The sequence below is a fragment of the Vombatus ursinus genome, unplaced genomic scaffold, assembly GCF_900497805.2.
Source record: "Vombatus ursinus unplaced genomic scaffold, bare-nosed wombat genome assembly UNPS02014235.1, whole genome shotgun sequence".
NCBI lineage: Eukaryota > Metazoa > Chordata > Mammalia > Diprotodontia > Vombatidae > Vombatus > Vombatus ursinus.
Window position 1 is genome coordinate 221,698 of NW_020954013.1, and position 22,599 is coordinate 244,296.

The 22,599-nt window shown below is 38.1% G+C and overlaps 2 pseudogenes; one reads left to right on the top strand and one right to left on the bottom strand.

Annotated features, from left to right (window-relative positions):
* LOC114041983 lies at positions 1-6,598 on the bottom strand (annotated as a pseudogene).
* A 75-nt stretch (positions 6,599-6,673) lies between these two features.
* Positions 6,674-7,563, top strand: LOC114041984 (annotated as a pseudogene).
* Positions 7,564-22,599: the final 15,036 nt, after the last annotated feature.

Consider the following 22,599-nt stretch of genomic DNA (forward strand, 5'->3'; position numbering starts at 1 on the left):
TTATGAACCAAATGTAGTCATAATACCTAAAAGGTAAGAAAAGCAAAGAAGGAGAATTATAGTCCAACATCATTAACAAATAGCAATTTAAAAAATGTAAATGAAACCTTATCAGACAACAGCAATTCATTCAAGAAATAAAATATTATGACCAATTTATTCTTATATGAAGATGGTTCAAAATTAAGGAAACAATCAACATAACGAATTGTACTTAAAAACATAAAAAACATAATTATTTCAATAAATTCATAAACCTTTGACAAAGCACAGCAGTCATTTATGTCACAAATACTAGAAGTATGACTTATAAATATATAGTGTATGACTTATGTATACTTACATGTATAGTGTGACTTTTTAAAATATCACAGTGTCTAAAACTGAGTAAGCATCATATATAATATAGCAACACTGTAAGCTTTTCCAGTAAAATAGGAGCAAAGTAAGTATGTCTCCTCTCCCCATGAGAATTTATATGGTTTTGGAAATGTTAATAGCAGCGATACGGCAAAAGAAAGAAATTACAGATGAAAACACAGGTAAAGATAACATAAAACTATTCCCATTTGTTAATGCCATGACTGTTAACAAATAAAATCCTAAGGAATTAGCAAAGATACTAATTGAGACACTGGTCTCAGTAAATTTAAAGACTACAAAATAAACCCTAAAAAACAAGTAGCATTTCGACATAATAATAACAAATCCCAAGAGGCAATGGTATAAAGAGAAATGTCATCCAAAGTCATTTCAAAATTCATCAACTATTTGGAAGGCAAGCTACTAAAGCTCATCCAATGCAATATAGATGAAATTACAGAATGCTCCTTGATGAAATAAACAACAATCTAAGTAGCCAGAGAAATAAATATTCAGTGCTCCTGGCTGGCCCAGTCCAATATAACAAGTGACCATTACTCTCCAATTTTATTTTGTATTTTAATGCTATGTACAATTAAAACTCTTGAAGGAATATTTTACAGAATTCAATTGTTGGCAGTGCTAGATACAATCAAGGAGCCCTAAAACATGTCTTTGATACTTACTAGCTGTGTCACCCTTGGCAAATGACATCTCCTTTCCCAGCCTCAACTTCTTTATCTTTAAGAGGGAAATGACAGTTGTATCTACTTCACAAGGTTGTTTTGGAGATGTGAGATAATAAAAGCAAAAACACTTTGTAAATTGTAATTGCTAGCTATATAAAAAAGAAACTCATTTAGAAGAACAAAAGATACAGAAAATCAGGGAAAATAATGAACAAAAAGGAGAGTTGAAGGGGGGGATATTACTTCCAAACATAAAGGTATATGTAAAATACTGGCTTAAAATATAAAAATAGATAAATGAGATTGTTCAGTCACGAGAACCAGAAATAAATGAATGCAATGGCCCAAGGTCAAACTAACTGATATATGTGAGTGTGTATGTATGTATGTGTATATACATATATATATATAATCAAAGAACTTATCTGATTAAAAAAATGGGAAAACTGGAAAGCAATCTTTCAGGAATTAAGCCATCATGGACATCAAAGTTAAAGAGGGGGGTACTCTTTCCTCTGGTTTTGGGGATGATGAAGGCATGAAGTCATATGATGATGAGGCATAATCAGATCCTCCTTTATGTACATGAGCTGCTCCACTGCTGCTGACTTCTGCTCATTGAAGTCTTTCTGCAAGTTCCATAGGGCCTTCTCCAGGAATTATTGAATCCCATTTCCCTTCTTTATTTTTATGGTCTTTCAGTGCCCAGAACCAATCCTCATACCGAAATGTGATCTCAATTTCTTCTGCTTGGCATCCTATTCCTGCTGAAATTCCTCTCAGAGACTGTTTTCTTCTGCCTCCCAGGCAAGGTCAGGAAGGAAGCTTGTGTCCACATCTGGGTTCTTCCCTAATTTTCTCTTTTTTGAGGGGATCTCTTCCCAGTCTAGGTCTTCCTCGTCCATATCTTCCCGTTCCTCAGGCTTTGTTTCCTCTCCTAGGGTCAAAGATGGGCTAGAGATCTTCTGCTTCTCTTCCTTCTTGTCTTCCTTTTCTTGAAGTTTCTCTAGTTTTTGCTGAAGATCCTTGGACTGTTCCTTTTTAGCCAGCTGCTTTTCAGATTCCTTCTCCAAGACTTTCTACTTGGTCTTCAGGGTATGAGACCCACAATTCTAGAACTAAACTCAGCCTCTGCTGCATCATAATGAGCTGAGAATGAGCTGAGGGGGGATAAGAAGGCAAGGAAATTTGTTTGGGAGGCTAGTAGCATTTTGAAGACACGTGATGAAACATCCTGACAAGGGCCTGGGATTTTTCTTTCTCATGGCACTTAAAAACAAAGACATGAAAAAATTGCTGTAGATAAGCTTGTAAAATTACACATAATGAAGCATATGTTCTTGAAATTTGTATTTATTTGAAAACTGCTGAAATAATTGGAATTAGAGCAAGACAAAAGGGCAGATGTATTTAAGGAAAAACATAGTCTGGGAAAAGTCACCCTGGCAGACATGGAATGTACAGCATTCTTCCCAAATATCCCTTCAATTTGTTAAGAAGCAACTGTGTGCAGAAGTTGGTATAAGCTGGGGTGTGAAGGGGAGATACAAAACAGACATAAAATCTAGTCTTTGTTCTCATAAAGTTGATCCTGTCAAGTAAGCGAAAGAGGGGTGGGTTGTGTGAATAGTTACATATGAATGCCAAATAAAACATGTTAAAGCATAGGAGTGATATAAATAGTATGTTCTCTGACAGTTCAGGAATGAAATGTTGTCAAGTTTTTTTTAAAAACAATAATAGACATTTATTTACTACTTTTAAATCTCTTACCTCAAAATAATCATTTTTGTGTTCTCTCTCTCTCTCTCTCTCCCCCATTGACTGAATGAGGGAAATACACAAATATTTAATTCCATTGAGAGCTATGTTTTATAATAACAATCATCTTATGTAATTAATCTTCATATAAATCCAAAGAGGGAACAGGGAAGATTCTCTACAATAGAAGACACACTAGAATAGCTTTTACTTCAAACTGAAAACAAAATAGATTGCACACCTGCACCTCCAGGGTCAAGTCTACAGTCATGCACATGTACATACAGCTGGGACTGGCATATTTAAATGACAGTCTCAAGCCAACTCCCCAAATTTCACTCCTAGACTTTCAAACCATTTCCTCAATGTTATGGTTAGCCACTTTTTTGTCCAGGAAAAACCACTATTCTCTCGATGGATTACCATTACTTCCATACCATTATTCCAGAAGAAATTCCAGCTATGTTTTATTTAATTCCCAGTTCTCCACACATCCCCCTTTTTAAGTTCACTAGCCTCCTTTCTCCTAAGCAGGGTGGGTATAGTTTCCGACCTCTCCCACCCAAAAAGATGTTGCTCCCAGGACTTGATGAGTTGTTACATCTATCACTTGCCCTTGTCTATCCCCATTCTTGATTTGTCATTTTATGTGGGAGGGGGTTGTTTCAGGAGGTGGCAAGGGGAGATAGGGAGGGAGTAAGTAGGTGGGCTGGAGAATGATGTGCATTCAGATGGATCTGATTGGTCTCTAATTTTGAGATCACAAGCCATGGAACTGGAAATAAGCTTGGAAACTAAAGTTTCTAGATTAGTACATTGAAAATGTAGTATGTCTCAAAAGTCTTAGTGCATGATTTTTTTAAATGACATTTTATTTTCCCCAATTATGTATTAAAATATTTTAATTTTTTTTTAAGTTTTGAGTTTCAAATTCTGTCCCTCCCTGTCTCTCTCTATACCTCCCTCTCTGAGATTGCAAGAAATCTGATATAAGTTAAACATGTATGATCATGTGAAACATTTCCATATTTGTCACTTTGTACTTTTAAGGTCAGCTTTGAAGTGCACTAAAACTTTTGGAAATTTTAGAAGGTTAGAAACGTTTGAGTGTGTGTGTGTGTGTGTGTGTGTCTTTATGCGTCTGTGTGTGTCTGTGTGTCTGTGTGTCTGTGTGTCTGTGTGTCTATATGTCTTTGTGTGTAGTCAGATGGGGCCAGGCAGAAGGGAAGAAGAACAAAGAAGGAGAAAGAGACATCATTGGGGAATAGATGTCTTATTAGATGGCAAAAAATAAGAGCAGGGCAAAGAACAGGAGATCTGAACTACAGCACACATTTTCCCTTACATCAAGCAAAATCTGCTTCCATATTATGTATAACTATGTATCCCAGGTTTTGTCCTGGAAGACTGAATATAAAAATGTTAATCCCTTCACTGCATGTCAGAGAAGAAAATATTTGAAGACCTAACCATCATTTTCCTACCCTCAAAATTCTTTTATCTAATTCCTTTAGCTGATCCCCACATAGGCTAGCTCTCAATTGGTACTAGGTTCTATTCCTTGTATTATATCGGGCCTTTTGTCTTGCCCCTGGGACCTCTTCCTTCCCTATTGCATGGGCCCAGGTTGAAGTTTGATCCCTATCCTAGAAGTCTCTACACATGACCCTCCAAGCTCCTGGCTAGACACTGCCTCCAGTGCCTGGAAAACTTCTATCTCCCTATATGCACCAGGGCTCGAAAAATGACTCACTGTAATTTTTGCTCAGAATAACCAATCAGAACTTGGTCTGGTGCCTTTTCTTAGTCTGTGTTGCATGAATTAGGGGAGGGGAATGTAAGAGGATCTGGGTTGTACTGCTGTGTCATATTTCACCATCTTGGCTGGTCTCTTGTATGTCATTGTTCTTAACCAGAATTTGAGTAATAGTATCCATATTGCTATGCTCATTTATCAGAATGAAAACCAAGCAGACTTTATGAGGAAGAGCCAGATGTCTGTCTCTTTAGCTCATCCTTCTGATTCATCCTGTGCCAAAGTTCTGAGCTCCATATCAGGACAACAGGCTTTTGAGGCCTCCATATTCTGACTCTACCCATAGATCCAATATTATTCTTTGCTACTCAACAAAATGGGTCTTTACTTCCTATCTGGTCAGGCTTCAGCCTCGTTCATGTTTCTTCCCTTGTGTTTTAGCCATGTTTTCCATTCCCAGAATTTTCACTCCATCTTTATACTTCCCTTGTATTCTCACAATTGATCTTTTCAGATTAGGCTTCCTTGACTAATTCAGCCTTCATTATTTATTCTATTTCTCAGAGGTCTTGGGATATGTATAATCGACACAATACTGGGTCTGTAACACTGTGTAGTATTATTTGCTGTGATTCCTTGTTCCCCATACAAATTTTAACTAACCTGAAGGGAGAGAATCTGGCTCCTACTAATATAAAGTGGCAAAAAGCTATGGATGTAAATAAAAGAAGCCTCAGTATAATTCTCAGGGACAAAATTAATAAGGTGTATGAAACTGTATAAAGCATTGAATATCGGTCGACCTCAGTTATCTCACAGATTTTTTTTAAATAATACAGAAAGCGCTTCCTAAACTGTATATGTTAATTTAGGTTTTATAAGCTTAAAAGGAATCTTCATCCCAATTTCCACTCTTAGACAAGTCAGGTATTCAAGCATGGCAAGTTATCTCTCCTCCCCAGAATTCTAGAGGTATACCTGAGGAATTTAGGGGTATTTTCTAATGTTTCCAGGTGGAGCCACATTCATGTGAATTCTTCAATAATTACTGCCCTAGTTCCATTTAACTGTTTCACAACAATTGGCCTTAAAAAGGGATATTTACTGTGAAGATATAGCAAGAATAGGTGTTACAGTTAATTTCCCTCTGAAGGAGGGTGGGATAAGACTGAACTGGAGTGGAAACATTCTCCCATCTATCACCTCCATCCATGAAAAATGTAGACTCAAACATGAGGTAATTTAAATAAAGCATTTACCTTTGAAGTTAATTGCCAAATGTGGCATAGCTAATGAATGAATTGCTGTTAACATTTATTGCTGGCCTTTGATCTATCTCAGATCACACAGGTCCTTCAGGACTTTGTTCGTGGTGGTAATCTAGAAAATTAAGCGTGGACTTTGGGTCCCTGTGGTTTGCCATTCTGATCTTTGCAAGTTCCCAAGGTAGTAGCTGTTCTCAAATGTCTCTTCACCTAAACGTGAGAAATAACAAATGGAAAGGCATGAAAACAGAGGCCTGTGTTATATGGCTACATGCAAGCCCCACATAGGGACAGACCAGGGCATCTCCCAATTCAGAGGCTTAAAGCAAGTTTCCCTTGTATTTCAACCAGGTAAAAAAAAAAAAATAAAGGTGGCCATGTTGAATAGTCCTTGCCTTCTAAATGCACCCCATTTCTCACTCGACCAATCAAAATGCTGCCTCTCAAACATACAGCTAACAATCAGAACCAGTTATGCAACGCATATTCATTCTTTAAAATACATGTGAGTATTTAATCAGCTACACATTCTTTTAAGCAATGCGTTTGCAAGGTACCTTGTTATATAAAAATGTGTTGTTATTTTTTAATAATACAATTAAGCCCTTAATAATGATTTCATTGGTTGAAGGGTAGGTGGATCTATATTCCATGAACATTTGTCTGACCCTTATCTTTCCCCACTCATATGCATAACTTTTTCTGTTTTTCAAGATATAGTTGAGAAAAGAAAGGCATTGAAACCTTGAGTCATTAACTGCCATGTTGCTCTTTATTTCTCCCCAGGTTACTTTTTATCTGGTGATAATTTTTACAGCAAAGACATCTAAACACAAATAATGATTTCTCCTGATAAAATCCTGAGGATTATCTACCTGAACCAGATGGTGATTATAGTCCTAGGGAACTCCTTCCTCATATTCCTATACAGTTTCAAGTTCAACAGTGTTCACAAAACAAGATCCACAATTCTGATTCTCATCCTTTTTCTATTTCCCAAAAACTTGTTACTTCTTTTCATTGGAATTCCCAAAGCAACTGAATTCTGGGGGTTAAAATATTTTGTGTATTCTATGGGGAGAATATTTCAAATTGCCTGCAGAGAATGACTTGTAGCCTTTTTCTCTATAGCTCCTTCCTCCTTATTATCTTCCAGGTTATCACCATCAGTCCAAACAGCCTCATAAAAGCAGAGCTGAAAACCAGAGCTCTGAAAGGCATCTTTCCATTCTGTCTTTCCTGCTGGCTCCTGAATCTGTTGATAGATGCAGTTCTGCCTGTGTATGTCATTGGTTTCAGGAACAGAACACACAGTAAAGAGGAGCAGAGCATTGGATTTAGTGCTTTAGACCTTCATGAAAAGAAGACTAAAATGTTCCTAATCTGGAAGTTTGTTCATAATGTTTTTTTTGTGAGTCTCATAGCCATTACCAGTGTCTATATTGTACTTTTCTTGTACAGACATCACCAGCGAGTTCAACACATTCACGTCACTACCCAGTCTCGAAGAGCCTCGCCAGAGATCCATGCTGCCACAGCCATCCTGCTACTGGGGGCACCTTTGTTAGCTTTAATTTGATGAGTTCCATTCTTGTGATGTATATGACTTTTTCTAACATTTCAAATTGTTTTACTTCATGTCTGTTTTTCTTTCTCTGTGCTTTCAGATAGTCCCTTTATGTTGTTCAACAGTGACTCTCAGATCATGAGATTCTCTTGTGCTCATTGACAGATGCAAAGCCCATTTTTTGTTGCATTAAAAATGTAAACCTAAAATGTACAGAATAATAAAACTAGGACACTTTAGCAGTAGAAAAAATACTGGACAAAGTCAATTTGAAAGTCCTTGTTCTATTGATGGGGAAATGGGGCCAAGATCAAACTACTTTCAAAGTATTAAAGAAAATTCTCAGCTAAGTTATTTTAGATTTTGGTCATTAATCCCAAGAAAACCATATCCTGAGTAATGTGACAATAACTTTACAATGTGACAAAAGCTGTACAGTGTGATAATAGGGATCTACTACCCAGTGAAGGATAGATCAACTCCCAGCCTGGAATCCACAGGTTTCACAAGCCTGATCTATGTCAACCCATACACAAAAGGATTCCCCAATACAATAAATCAAGTTGATGATGTTCATTGAAATAATTCCCCTACATGTCTAAGCACCCCTTCCCACTTTGTATAGCCTTAATTCTTAGGAATATTTTTTTTCTTGACATCAAGCCTATACTTCCCTCTTCATAGCTCTCATTCACTGCTCCTGGTTCTGGTCTCTTGGAAGCAGTTGAACAAACCTAATCCCTCCTCCACTTGACAGCCATGCAAATACTTCAAGACAGAATTCATCCCCTGGTCTTGTCTTCTCCAGGTTAAAGGTCCCCTTTTCCTTCATATAACTTTGACAGAAAAAAGCCCTTCGACATCCTGTGTACCCTCTTCTGTACACTCCAGCTTATCTGTGTCCTGCTTAAATTGATTTGTGCCAAAATAAACAAAACACTCCTAAAGCAGACTAATTAGGACAGCATGCTCAGGCATTGACACCTCATTTTATTGAAAGCTAAGCCCATTTTAAAACAGGACAAAGTAGGAATGATTTTTTGACTGGTACATTACATATTGCTAAATCAAATTGAAATTATCATCCACTAAAAGCCTCAGTACTTTTTTTTTGGAAATCATGATGTTCCCCAGTGAAAGAATGCACACTTACCCCTAATGAATTTCATCTTATTGGAGTCAACCCGTTTCTCTAGTCTGTGAAGAAACTTAAGGAACCCGACCATGAGACTTTGTTAGCCATCATTCACAGTCTTAAATTTTCTGTAAATCTGTTGAACACACATTTCATGCACATATTCAAGTCTTTGAGAAAAGTATTCGATAGTGTAGAATGCAGCATAGTTCCCTAAGGTCCTTAACTGTAGATATCTTGCATGTTGACATTGAACCATTAACCAATACATTTAAGTCTTCACAGCCAATCAGCTAAGAATTCATCAGATGGTGTTCTTACAGAATCCATGTTTCATTACTTACTCAACAAACAGTATAAAATAGGTTGTTAAAAAGTTCTGCTAAAATTTTGGTAAACTAGATCTATAATGTTTTGCATATCTCCTCTGCTCATCCTGTTCTGTTCATGAGAATTTTCCCAGGAACCAAAATCAAGCTAACTACCCTATAATTTGCAGAGTGTTCACTAGGTCTTTTCTTTTTCCTTTTTTTTTTTTCAAATTGGGATGGTGTTGATCTGCACCAATCTTGTCATTCTATCATTTTTCTGATTTTGAAATTATCACTGAGAGTGACTCAGCAAACACATCAAACAGGACTTTCAGGACCTATGCATTTAGTTCATCTGGCTCAGGTGACTTGAACTCGTCAAAGGCACTATTTTTTTTAAATTATCTCCTTACTTATTGGGGGCATCATCTTCATCCTATTCATTTTTGGCTTGTCATATGCAGGGTGAACAACCTTATCTTTTTTCAGAAAATATATTTTAAAAAAGAAACAAAAAAAGTATTTGAGCAAAGAGACTCCTCTCTGTTTTCATTCATCATGATCTCATCTATCAGAAGCAAGTTCATATCCCTGTTTTGATCATACTTTGTTCCACTATATCTTTTCTTTTTCAGTGAAGAAAGAAATAAACCTCTTCTTTTATTTTCCTTTGCTTCCTCCCCATCCTCAGCTCCTTCTGAGTATTTAGCCTTCTGAATACTCTTTTTAGAAGGTCATAACATATAAGAACATCACTGTTTTCCATGAATGTCAATTGCACAACTCTAAATTGAGGTGGCTGGGATAGGCAAAATCTAAAGAATCACTTCCAGTGTACTGTAATTTACATTCTAGCTCTCCTCTCAGTTGGAAAATAGTATAATCTATATTTCACAATCTAAGCTAACTCAAACATTTTATGGTCCAAATTCCAAAATCACCTCCAACTCTGAGACTCTATGCTCTCTGTTTGAGGGTAAATCATAGTTCTAACACTTTGTTAATGATGGAAGGCATTAAGGATTAACCGTTAAATTTTATCATTAGTATAAGAAGCATGCCTCTTTTCTTACTGAGTATTGATATTAGTACTTTGTTGGGAAAATCTTGATGATTCCTTATCAGTTTTCAGGTAACTAGGTATTACAGTGGATAGAGTGCCAGGCCCAGAGTCAAGAATTTCTCTGTTCAGATCCAGCCTGAGCCATTTACTAGCTGTGTGACCACGGTCAAGTCACTTAACCCTCTTTGCCTCAGTTTCCTTATCTGTAAAATGTTCTGGAGAAGCAAACGACAGGTTATTTCAGCATCTTAACCAGAAAGAAAAAAAAAACAAATGGGGTCATGAAAGATCAGATATTACTGAAAAGGCTGAATAACAACTCCAGATTTTCAGTGATTGTGCCTTTTTAAGACTTCCTTACAGGACAGACTGGATTATAAAAGTGAGCAAATGGAACTATTTAGTAGTTTTTAATCTTTTTTGTTATTCCGATGACAGAGCACTGTGTAGCAAAATGGACCTGGGGTTTGGGAGTATGGTAGAAACCTGTACACGTGCATATTCACATCCCTCCAGGAACTATTAATGGTTGTCTTGGATCAAAAGCATATGAGAATAACACATACCTATCTATGCCATTCTTGCACACTCAAAGAAAAGTGTTATTGGCATTAGACTTTATCAGCTTAAGAGATGGCAAGAATCAGCAGATGGAATAGCATAAGTGTTTCCATGGAAGCACATGGTAGAATCAGACATGTGCTTGAGACTGAAGGGGAGTCCATGTATAGTGTTCTCAACCTATCACTTCCATAAAAGAGAGAGGATTTAATTTCTAAGGCATTAGGATGCCAGGTTTTAGTCTTATAGTCATAGAAAGAGGTTTCTTGGACATATTCACACTAAGGCAATTGGTTCAAAAGTGATTCCACACTCAATTTAAAGTAATGGCACTTCTCAGGAGAAAAAAAAAGTTCCTGAAAAACATGACTCTTGGAGAAACAAGAAGATTGTTTCCAGGGCCCCTAAATTACAGAGCAAGTCCTTCCGGGGGGCGGAACCAAGATGGCAGAGGGAAAGCAGTGACTTGCTTGAGCTCTCCCTCAAATTCCTCCAAATACCTATAAAAAATAGCTCTACACAAATTCTAAAGCAGCAGAACCCACAAAAAAACGGAGTAAAACAAATTTCCAGCCCAAGACAACCCGGATGGCTGATCTGAAAGGTATATCGCACTGGGTGGGAAGAGGAGCATAGGTCCGCGTGGGCACGCAGGCCTCAGCAACCCTGGAGCAGGCCTCAGAGGACTGAAGCGCAGGAAACTGGGGCAGTTTCCAGACTTCTCAACCCACAAACACCAAAGACAACTTAGAAGGTCAGTGGGAAAAGTATGTAACTGTGGTGAGAGAAGAAGTTAGGTCTCAGCCACCCCCAGGGCAGAGGCTGCCTCCTGAGCTTCTGGCCTGCAGACTGAGGGGGAATTGAGTGGCTGATCAGAGGGGGATTGCAAGGATCTCTTTGCCAGTGCTGAGGCAGGAATCTCTTGCTTTACCCATGCTTGGATTTGGGTCACAGTTCTGAGGGGCGGTCCTGGGGGTGAGGAGGAGCATGGCATGGTGGAGCTTGTTGTGGCAGTGGAGAGGAAACACCTCACCCCTTATCATAGCAGCTTGGAAGAACTGACACTTTTCAGGTCCCTAAAAGTATCTCAGAAAACAGCTGTACAAACTCCCAAAGCTTGGGACAGTACATTCTCCACATTGGAAACAGACTCTTACCTTAACAAAGAGTTTAAAACTCAAGTAATTGGTTGGGATCATGAGCAAACAGCACAAAAAGAGTCAGACTATATTATCTTACTTTGATGACAAAGAAGATCAAAACATACAACCAGAAAAAGACAATGAAGCCAAACCTCCTACTTCCAAAGCCTCCAAGAAGAATATGAATCAGTCCCAGGTCTTGGAAGAGCTCAAAAGGAATTTTGAGAAGCAAGTAAGAGAAGTAGAGGAAAAACTGAGAGTTTTGCAAGAAAATCATGAAAAACAAGTCAACAGCTTGCTACAGGAGACCCAAAAAAATACTGAAGAAAATACCACCCTAAAAAATAGCCTAACCCAAATGGCAAAAAGGTCCAAAAGGCCAATGAAGAGAAGAATGCCCTAAAAAGCAAAATTGATCAAATGGAAAAGGAAGTCCAAAAAATTACTGAAGAAAATACCTCCTTAAAAATTAGAATAGAGCAATTGGAAGCTAGTGACTTTATGAGAAATCAAGACACTGTAAAACAAATCCAAAAGAATGAAAAATTAGAAAACAATGTGAAATATCTCATTGGAAAAACAACTGACCTGGAAAATAGATCCAGGAGAGAGAATTTAAAAAGTATTGGACTATCTGAAAGCCATGATCAAAAAAAGAGCCTAGACATCATCTTTCAAGAAATGATCAAGGAAAACTGTCCTGATATTTTAGAACCAGAAGGCAAAATAGAAATTGGAAGAATCCACCGATTACCACCTGAAACAGATCCCCAAAGGAAAACTCCTAGGAATATTGTAGCCAAATTCCAGAGTTCCCAGGTCAAGGAGAAAATATTACAAGCAGCCAGAAAGAAAGAATTCAAGTATTGTGGAAACACAATCAGGATAACACGATATTTAGCAGCTTCTACATTAAGGGACCACAGGGCATGGAATATAATATTCCAGAGGGCAAAAGAGATAGGATTACAACCAAGAATCACTTAACCAGTAAAACTGAGTATAATTCTTCAGAGGAAAAAATGGTCATTCAGTGAAATAGAGGACTTTCAAGCATTCTTGATGAAAAGACCAGGGCTGAATAGAAAATTTGACTTTCTAATACAAGACTCAAGTGGAACATGAAGAGGTAAATAGGAAAGAGAGATTGTAAGAGACTTATTAAGATTGAACTGTTTATATTCCTGCATGGAAAGATGATATTGGTAACTCATGAGACCAGTCTGAGCTGGCACAGACTGGGCTAGCCTGCAGTCCTCTCTCGCCTTGGTGCAACAGACTTCTCCTGCTGACCTTCCAAGTTGTCTTGGGCTAGAGATTTGTTACAATCCATCTTTATGTGGGTTTTGCTGCTCTAGAATTTGTTTAGAGTTATTTTTAAAGATATTTGTAGGGGTTTGGGGAGAGCAAAGGTGAGTCCCTGCCTATATCTGCCTTCTTGACTCTGCTTTTTAATTGTGTTCTTATAGAATTTTTTTTCTTTATTTACTCAAAAATAATAGTATAAAATAGATTATTTAAAATTTTGCTAAATTTTTTTTAAAAATTTTCCTAAAGTCTAGGTGAGCTGCATCTATAGTATTCTACTCATCCCCTCTGCTTATCATGGGGGAAAATGAAATTAAATTAGTTTGGCATGTTCTATTCATGAGAATTTTCCCAGGAATCAAAATCAAGCTAGCTGGTCTATAGTTTGCAGAGTGTTCACTATGCCCTTTCTTTTTTTTTCTCTCTTTTTGAAAAATTGGATGACAGTGATCTGCACCAATCTTGTCATTCTATCATTATTCTGATCTTGAAATTATCACTGAGAGTGGCTCAGCCATCACATCCAACAGGACTTTCAGGACGTGTGCATTTAGTTCATCTGGCTCAGGTGACTTGAATTCATCAAAGGCAACTTTTCTTTTTAAATTATCTCCTTATTTATTGGGGCATCATCTTCATTCTAGTCATTTTTGGTTTGTCATATCCAGGTTAAACAACTTATCTTTTTTCAGGAAAAAAAATTATTTAAAAAAAGAAACAAAAAAAGGAATTGAGCAGAGAGTCTCCTCTCTGTTTTCATTCCCCATGATCCCATGTACCAAAAGCAAAGGTCATATCCCAGTTTTGATCACATTTTATCCCACTATATCATTTTTCAATGAAGGAAGATATAAAATGATTTTTTTCCATTGCTTCCTCCCCATCCTCAGCTCCCTCTGAGCATTTAGCCTTCTGGATACTATTTTTTCAAGGTCATAACATATTCTTATAAGAGTATCACTGTTTTACATAAATGTCAATTGCACAACTCTAAATTGAAGTGTCTGGGATAATCTAAAAAGTCTTATCTAATGTTCTATAATGTACATTCCAGCACCCCTCTCAGTTGTAAAATAACACGCTCTATCTTTCCTAATCTATGGTAGCTCAAACATTTGATGGTCTAAGTTCCAAATAACTCCAGCTCTGAGACTTATGTTCTCTGTTTAAGGGTAAATCATAGTTCTAACACTTTGTAAATGATGGAAGGAATGAAAGATTAATAGTTAAATTTTGTCATCGAAATGAGAAGGATGCTTCTTTTCTTGCTGAGTACTGACATTGGTACTTTGTTGGGAAAACCTTTGTTTCTTACAGGTTTCCAGGCAACTAGGTATTGCAGTAGATAGAGAGACATTCCTGGAATCAGGAAGAGCAGTTCAAATCAAGCCTGAGACACTTACTAGCTGTGTGACCCTGGGCAAGTCACTTACCCTCTTTGTCTCAGTTTCCTTATCTGCAAAAGGAGCTGGAGAAGGAAATAACAGGTTACTTGAAGAAAACCCCAAATGGGGTCATAAAGGGTCAGATATTACTAAACAGCTGGGTTTTCAGTGATTGTGCCTTTTCACCAGGATGATTTAAATAGTAAAGATTCTTTACAGGACAGAGTTTTGCAACTGGATTATAAAAGCAAGCTAATAGAACTGTTTATTACTTTTTTTAACCTTTTCTTTTTAGTTCCAAAGACAGATAATTGTATAGAAAAATGGACCTGGGATTTGGAAGTAGGATAGAAACCTGCACCTGTGCATAGTTACATCCCTCCAGGAACCATTAATGGTTGTCTTTGATCAAAAGCATATGAGAATAACACATGCTAATCCGCACCTTTCTTGCACACTCAAAGAAGAGTGTTGACATTAGGCTTTATCAGCTTAAGATATGGCAAGAATCAGCAGATGGAGAAGTATAAATGTTTTCATGGAAGGATATGGTAGAATCAGACATGTCCTTGAGACAGAAGGGAAGTCCCTAGACAGTGTTCTCCACTTATCGCTTCCATGGAAGAAAGGGGATTTGAATGTCTTACGCATTAGGATCCCAGGTTTTAGTCTTATAGCCATAGAAAAAGTTTTCTTAGACAAATTAAGACTAAGGCAATTGGTTCAAAAATGACTCTACATTCAATTTTAAGTAATGGCATTTTTTGGGAGAGAAAAGAAATTCCTAAAAGTCATATCTCTTAAAGAAACAAGATTGTTCACAGACCCACTGAACTACAGGAGAAACTAAAATAAACTAAAAGACAAAAAAATTGTGTTGGAGAAAGCAAAAAGAACTGTCCTTTGCACCCCATGATTACTGTTAGTAATTCAGACTGTACAGGTTCCTATAGATTAAAAACAAAGGATTTTGCTCCATGCATTCAGGATACAAAATAATAGGGTGTTCTGTGAGTTAGAAGATCCTGTAAGCCCTGATGGGATAACTCAGGATTCACCAAAATGTCACAACATTGCTTGAATTCAAGTCCTTATAAAGGGTCCTACTAGTAGGGTTTCATATGTTTTGTGTATCTGTTTATGAGGATGAGGAGACTTGTATAATTTATAGTTTTTTGCTACTTGTTTTGGGCTATTTCTGAGTCCTGTGTGCCTTATAATTGCATTTTTCCCATTCTCTCAGTCACTAAATAAAGGCTGCTCATACAATATATGCATGTGTGGACTAGACTATTTAGGTGAAATCTGAGGAGATTTATTTACTTATATTTGCAGAACCCTATATGTGAGCAATATTTTCAGATTTTCAAAACAAAACATAGGATTTGGGGAATAATATGCTAGAGAAATATAGTTACGTTTTAGAGTTAGCCTCTTCACAATTAGATCTTGTCATCATGAGCCCAGGGTTTGGTTATCTCAATTCAGGGTTACATCATATGTGTGTAGGCAAGGGTTTGGGTTTCAAATTCTAATATCTTTTCCAGCAGTAATAGCCATCATTTGTTAAAGGACAAGCATCTGCTTCTTCCTCACATAGCCCAGATCCTTCCTCTTCAGGAAGAAGCTGATATCTTATTTAGTGGTGTTGATCCAGCATGTCTTTCTCCTCTGTGTGCCTTTTCTTACACCTTTCTCCAGTAGACTGACAGGTGGTTAGGATGCCCCTCATTCCCTTCATAATGTTTTTTTATTTCTTTGTTGTTGAATTGCTTTGTTTTGTTTTCACATTGACATTCCCATAACTAGCTTCAACAATTTCAGTATCTCATTCCTTCTGCAGAGGGGCCTTCTATATCTCTACAAAGTATTGAGTGAGAAACGAATTTGCAACCAGAAACGATGAGATGCATCAGTCAGGGGGAAGGTTCTGTGATTAAATTCATTGACTGGGAGGAATGAAAAATATACTTTACCATATGGAATTTGAGCATTCAAAAAATGAGAATCATGAGATAAAAATGAGTTGGGGAATGTTACGGATTTTTACCTTCCATTTTTCCCAAGTGCAGTGAAGGAAAAAAAATTGAACTTTATTTTGACTTTAACTGAACAATTTAGAGTAGTCTACGTACTTATGTACCAGGTGGCATAGTGGAATAGAAAGGTAGGCCTGAGTCAGGAAGACTCATTTTCCTAAGTTCAAATTTGGCCTCAGATACTTCCTAGCTATATGATCCTGGGCAAGTCACTTAAGCAAGTTTGCCTCAGTTCCTCATCTGTAAAATGATCTGGAGGAGGAAATACAAGTCACTTTGGATTTTTGCCAAGAAAAACCCAAATGGAGTCACAAAAAAAATTTGACACAACTGGAATGACTGAAAAACAATAATTGTAGTACCTGAATCTAGAAAGTGTAAGCATACAGTAATATAATATGAATATTATGTAATGTTATTTCTATTACTAATTCTTGGCCAAGAGTAAGCATCATATTTAGATATTCTTTTCCTATAAGAAGAGGCCAAGGTCAAGAGGCTAGGTCTCAGTAAAATAAAAAGGTAGAGAGGAAGTGATATAAGGCCAGTAGGTAGTTTAGAGTGAAACCAGTTGGGTAAGTCCACTTGGACCACACTGACCACATCTCCTAGACCACAGAGATAGTGTGGAGACTTAGAGGAGAGTTGGAGTTTAGGATAGGAAGTTATCTCCCTGATAATAAGAGACAGTCTAGCAATTCTCCATCATTTCTGTTTAGTGAGATGGAGCCCAAAATAAGAGAAAGGCTCCCTTTAAGTAACAAACTTCTCTGGTTAATTGGCTGGGTTATTGACTAGCAGCACCACATGATGGTTAGATTTGATCCTACGAAGGAGACCACAAAACAGTTAGAAGTAAAAGTTGAAAAATTATAACAAGACTCGTCCCGAGGAAAGCACGTGAAAAGATACTTCCACTCCATGTCTACGCAGAGATAGGAGATATATAGGCATAGTAATATATATACATATATATATAACATATAATTTGAGAATTTTTTAAAATATTAAGTAGTTTCTTTTTTGGTTTCTATTTTTCTCATTTTTTTCCTTTAAAATATTGCATATTATTTGGACTACCTCTGCAGGAAGAGATAGGGGAAAGAAAAAAAGAAAAATTGTCATGAGGACAAACAAAAAAATAGCTTTAAAATTGTATCTGAACAAATAAATACTTGTTGCCCATAGGATGACTGAAAAAATAAATTGACTCACTGACTTAAAGATGTAGCAATTTTCCTGTGGTCTCCCAGCTAGTGTTGGTGTGCGATTCGACACAAGTCTTCCTAGTCCCAACCCAGAAGTTTATAGATGAGTTAGAAGCTCGCAGAAAAATTCAGGATGCAGAGGAATATCTGAGACTTATATTGAAGAGAGTTTAAGGGCAGGGACTGTCTTTTGCCTATTTTTCTATCCCCAGAATTGAGCCCAGTGCCTGGAACAAAGCAGGAGGTTAATAAATGTTTGTTGACTGACTGAAAATGCCCTGCCTAAGGGTGATGGTACCTTATCTTTTCCCGAACACAGCTCATCAGTCATCCTTGCCACGAAATGCTTCACAACTTGACCTAAGAAATCTTATTTCCAGATATTTACATTTAGATGACTGGTCCAGAGTGCTGGTCTTGATATCAAGAGGGATCAAGTTCAAATCCAGCTTCAGACACTTAGTAGCTGTGTGACCCTGGGCATGTCATATAAAATCTGTTTGCTTTAGTTCACTGGAGAAGGAAATGGCAAACCGGTCAAGTAACTTTGCCAAGAAAATTCCATTGACAGTATTGGAGTGCTATGGGCCATGGGGTCAAGAAGAGTTGGACATGATTGAACAGTAACAAATTTCCTTCATTCTCTTGTCTATGAAAAGGAAGGCAACCTGTGTGGACTTCAAGGGGAGGTATAAAGAAGAGATCCAACTGAGACTAAGAAAAAGAGTTATTGAATGAAACCCAGGATAGAAAAGCTGAGCCTAACACTCAGGATACTTGTGCTGGGGCCCTCGTTACTAACAGCTCTCAAGAACCCCTGTTTTACTCTCCTTGGAACCTTTGCTTATCCTCACTTGTCCCTCCCCTCATCAGACATAGGAAAAGTTCCTGTCCCTAATGCTCAGAGGTGTTGTGGACATTCCAATTAATCAATCATCATTGATGAGGGGAATTTGCATCTGAGACCAGTTTACTGACTCTTCTGACACAGCCCTGATTCCCCAAGCAGCCTTGTCACTTCTCCTACAGCTTACATGAAAATCACAGGTCGAGGAGGAGATAAACTTAATCACATCAATTGCTGTATCTGGAGCCCCAGCCCTGTTTACTCTGCACATACATGCATCAATTCCTACTGCCCTACTCTTTCCTCTGGTAGCAGAGATCTGCTTGGTGAATGACTCTATTTCTTATCCTCAGAAACTGAGATAAGTTGGAAAAGAGCCCCTACTTGAAGAAGACTATATTCCTAAGTGTTTGGGTGCTAGAAATAAAGCAGGAACTTTATGGCAGCTTTCTACATAGATCTGCTGTTATCTCTGGGAAGGAGATGTGCCTACCCTGGGGGGTGCAGCTGATGCTGCCTCTCTTTTCTTCCCCTGCTCTGGGGCCTAATCTAGGCTGTGTCAGGGAAATGAGTGGAGGTCCAAAAGCATGGAAGCCTTGGATGCTTCCCCAACTCCAGCCCAAGAAAGTGCAGGTCTAGTCACAGACTGAAGAGATCAGGGATGGTGAGGACAAGGTAGGGATGGGAAGATGAAGGACAGAGAAAGGGAGTCAGAGTTATTATGTCTGAGCCCAACCTGTTAAGTAGGATTTACTCAGCTTTATTTAGAACAACCTCTGTAGATGGAGAGAGAAGGGACCTAACATGTAGTGACCTCCTAGAGTAAGCTCAGGGTTTTGACTGTATTCTTGGGTTTGGAGGAGAGTATTATGTGGAAGATATCAGGTTTAGATCTCAGTCCACCTCCTGGCCCAGCACGCCTCTCACTCCCATCATTGTCTTCTCGACTCTGATAAAATTTGAGCCACAAGCTCCATTCTTGTTGGCACAGAAGCAGGTGTGCATATGCCTTGCTCCTTTTCATACCCTTATTATTCTAGGATCGGAGCCTAGTTTTAGGGGCCACATTTAGTTCAACTCCTATAGCTTACAGATGAGTACCCTGAGACAAAAAAGAGACTTACCCAAGGTCACATAAATAGCAAGAAGCAGAACCAGACCCTGACCTCAGGTCCTCTCACTTTAACTTCATGATCCTTTCTTTGTGCCAGACTGCCTTTCACATATCACCATATGGCCATGGCATGCTGGTGAAGCACCATTATGCCAATTGTGAGCCTGCTCTGATTGCCTCTGAGTGAGCCTTCACTCCTACCTCTTCAGTCCCTCTCTCTGCACCTGCCTAGCATCCTCCATGCTCCCAGTCACTTGATGCCTACCCCTCAGTAAGATTTGCAACCTTCTTACATTTTACAAACTGTTTATTGCACAAGATTTTATGCTTGGTGACTAGGAGATAATTTTACAGCAAGACATTATTCAAATAGCTATAAAGCTGGGGCCAGAAATTTAAATACTTGCTGGGCTCTTTACTGACCACAGGTCTTTCAGAACAGTCTCCTCTTTTACCACAGGTTTCTACAGGTTAAAAACAAAGAGGGGACAAAGATTATCTATTTATTCTTTCTATTCCTCACCTTAAAATGATATTTTCTGCCTCCTGTTCCTTTATTCTGTTTAGCAGTAGATTTATTTATATATTCATTTCTACCCTGCACCTAGGTTGTCAAGAAAGGGAGAGGTAGGACTGAGTGTCAGCTAAACTTGGTTTACTGCGATGGAATCTCAAAGACCATTCGCTCTCTAGATCTTAGATTTTTGCCCTTCCCTGAGAGAGAAGGGACTCAAGGTTTTGTCCTCTTTTTCCTTTCCTGACATACAGAATGAGCCTAAGTCACACCACGCAATCCTCCAACCCTCACCAATTTTGTAAAGACTGGGTTTGTTAGGATAAGTTGTAGTTGATAACCTCTTAGGGGTGGGGAAAAATCACCAAATCTATCTTTGAAAATCTTGATATGTTCTCTTTGAAAGTATTTTAAAGTAAAGGATGGACAGAGACAATCTAGGTATCCACTTTACTTGGAGTTCTCTTTCTTTTTTTTTTTTTTTTGATAGGCAATGTGGTTAAGTGACTTGCCCAGGGTCACACATCTAGTAAGTGTCAAGTGTCTAAGGCCGCATTTGAACTCAGGTCCTCCTGACTCCAGGGCCTGTGCTCCATCCACTGCACCACCTAGCTGCCCCAGGAGGACTCCTTCTTAAGTGGTTCTCCTATGACATTTGCAAATGGGCCGTGATTAAAGACCTAGAGATCTCTTGGTGTTTAGGAGAAGAATAGTTAAAGGAAGCCACCAGTCATACACGGGCAGTGGCCTAAGCACCACATAAGCCACAGAGAATCGCTGGCTTCCTACAACACTCAGCCCAAGTGCCACCTTCTGAGGGAGGCCTTTACCCATCTTCCCTTTTAAGGTTAACTTTCATCTACCCTCTTTGCATCTTTGAATTATCTATTTTCATGTCAGGCTGCCCATTAGAAAGTAAGCTCTTATGAGAACTTTAACTCTTTGTAGCCTGTGTAACATGTTTCTGTAACATATTAAGAATTACATAATGTTTATTGATTGACTGACAAAATGTCATTTGTTAAAACCTCATCATAGGGGAGCAGCTAGGTGGCGCAGTAGATAGAGCACCAGCCCTGGATTCAGGAGGACCTGAGTTCAAATCCAGCCTCAGACATATAACACTTACTAGCTGTGTGATCCTGGGCAAGTCACTTAACCCCATTGCTTAGCCAAAACAAACAAAAAACCTTATTATGTGAAAGCACTCTAGTGAGATGACAGGGAGATACCAAGTTTAGCTGACACTCAGTCCCTACCTCTCACTGACTTGACAACCTAGGGGCAGGATAGAAAGGAATATATAAATAAATCTACCGCTAAGAAGAAGAAAAGAACAGGAGGTAGAAAATATCATCCCAAGGTGAGAAATAGAAAGAATAAATGAATGATCTGTTTTCTAAGAAGGCGTCTCCCTATTGTTCTGAAGCTTTCAAAGTCCTTCCCTCTTAATAGCGCTGTGAGGCAGAGAGTAAGTGGTGTTTTCGGCTTGCTGCTGACTGCTGGAAGGGATGGACTGATTTTCTGATAGGAGGGACCAGCCAACAATATACATTTCCATTGTCTGTGCAGAAAGTAAAAATCAGGTCTTATTTCATGAAGTAAAAAGGAAGAACCAAAGGCACTTCAACTCCTTGTGTCAGAGTGCTAAGCCTCACTAGGAAAATGAAGGGAATGATTGATATTCCTATATCTGAAGGCTTTGTGGAAAATTTAGCTGATTCATAATATTTTTACCGAGCAACTGCTACATGCAAAGCATTCTGGGTCGTACTAAGAGATAGACTCTATCCAGAGATGTTCACGGTCTTATTGTGGAAGGAGAGAAGAAACAAATGAAAATGAGAGAAAAATGTATTATTATTTAATGAAGTCTGTTAGATGCCATACTGGATAAGGTGCTAGTCTTAGATGCAGGAAGAACTGAGTTAGAAATTGCCTCAGACACCTACTAGCTGTGTGATGTTAGACATTACTTAACCTCCTTCTGTCTCAGGTTTTTTATATATCAAATGTATATCATCGTACCTATTTATCTATGTTTTGTCACAACTGAATACAGTAATACATTCAAGGTGTTTTGTAAGTTTAAAATGTTATATACTATCCATGTTAATATGTATATAATTATTCTTCTTATTAAAAATTCCAAGGAAACAGTAAAAACAAACAAACAAAAAAAAAGGCAAAAGATTTAACCCAAAGAAATTCTTAGTTAACTACTGAATCACCATTATAAAGATAATGGCTTCACAAGTCTCAAAAGTTTCTTGGTTCCTCCCCCTGCCCTCCTTAAGGTTCTACTTTTTAGTCTGTTCTTTGTCCATGAATCCTCAGATTCTCCCATTTTCCAAGGGTCTCAGCTATATTTCTCTTATGCCACCTTGGGGTAACTTCTTTGAAATTAAAAGTAAAAATTTTCGAGCTGTCATTTTGGTTTTGAAGCCATATTCTCTGATTCCAGGCTTGGTGATCTGTCTATTATACCACACTGTCTCTGCAGATAAAGATAGATAGATAGATAGATAGATAGATAGATAGATAGATAGATAGATAGATAGATAGATAGAT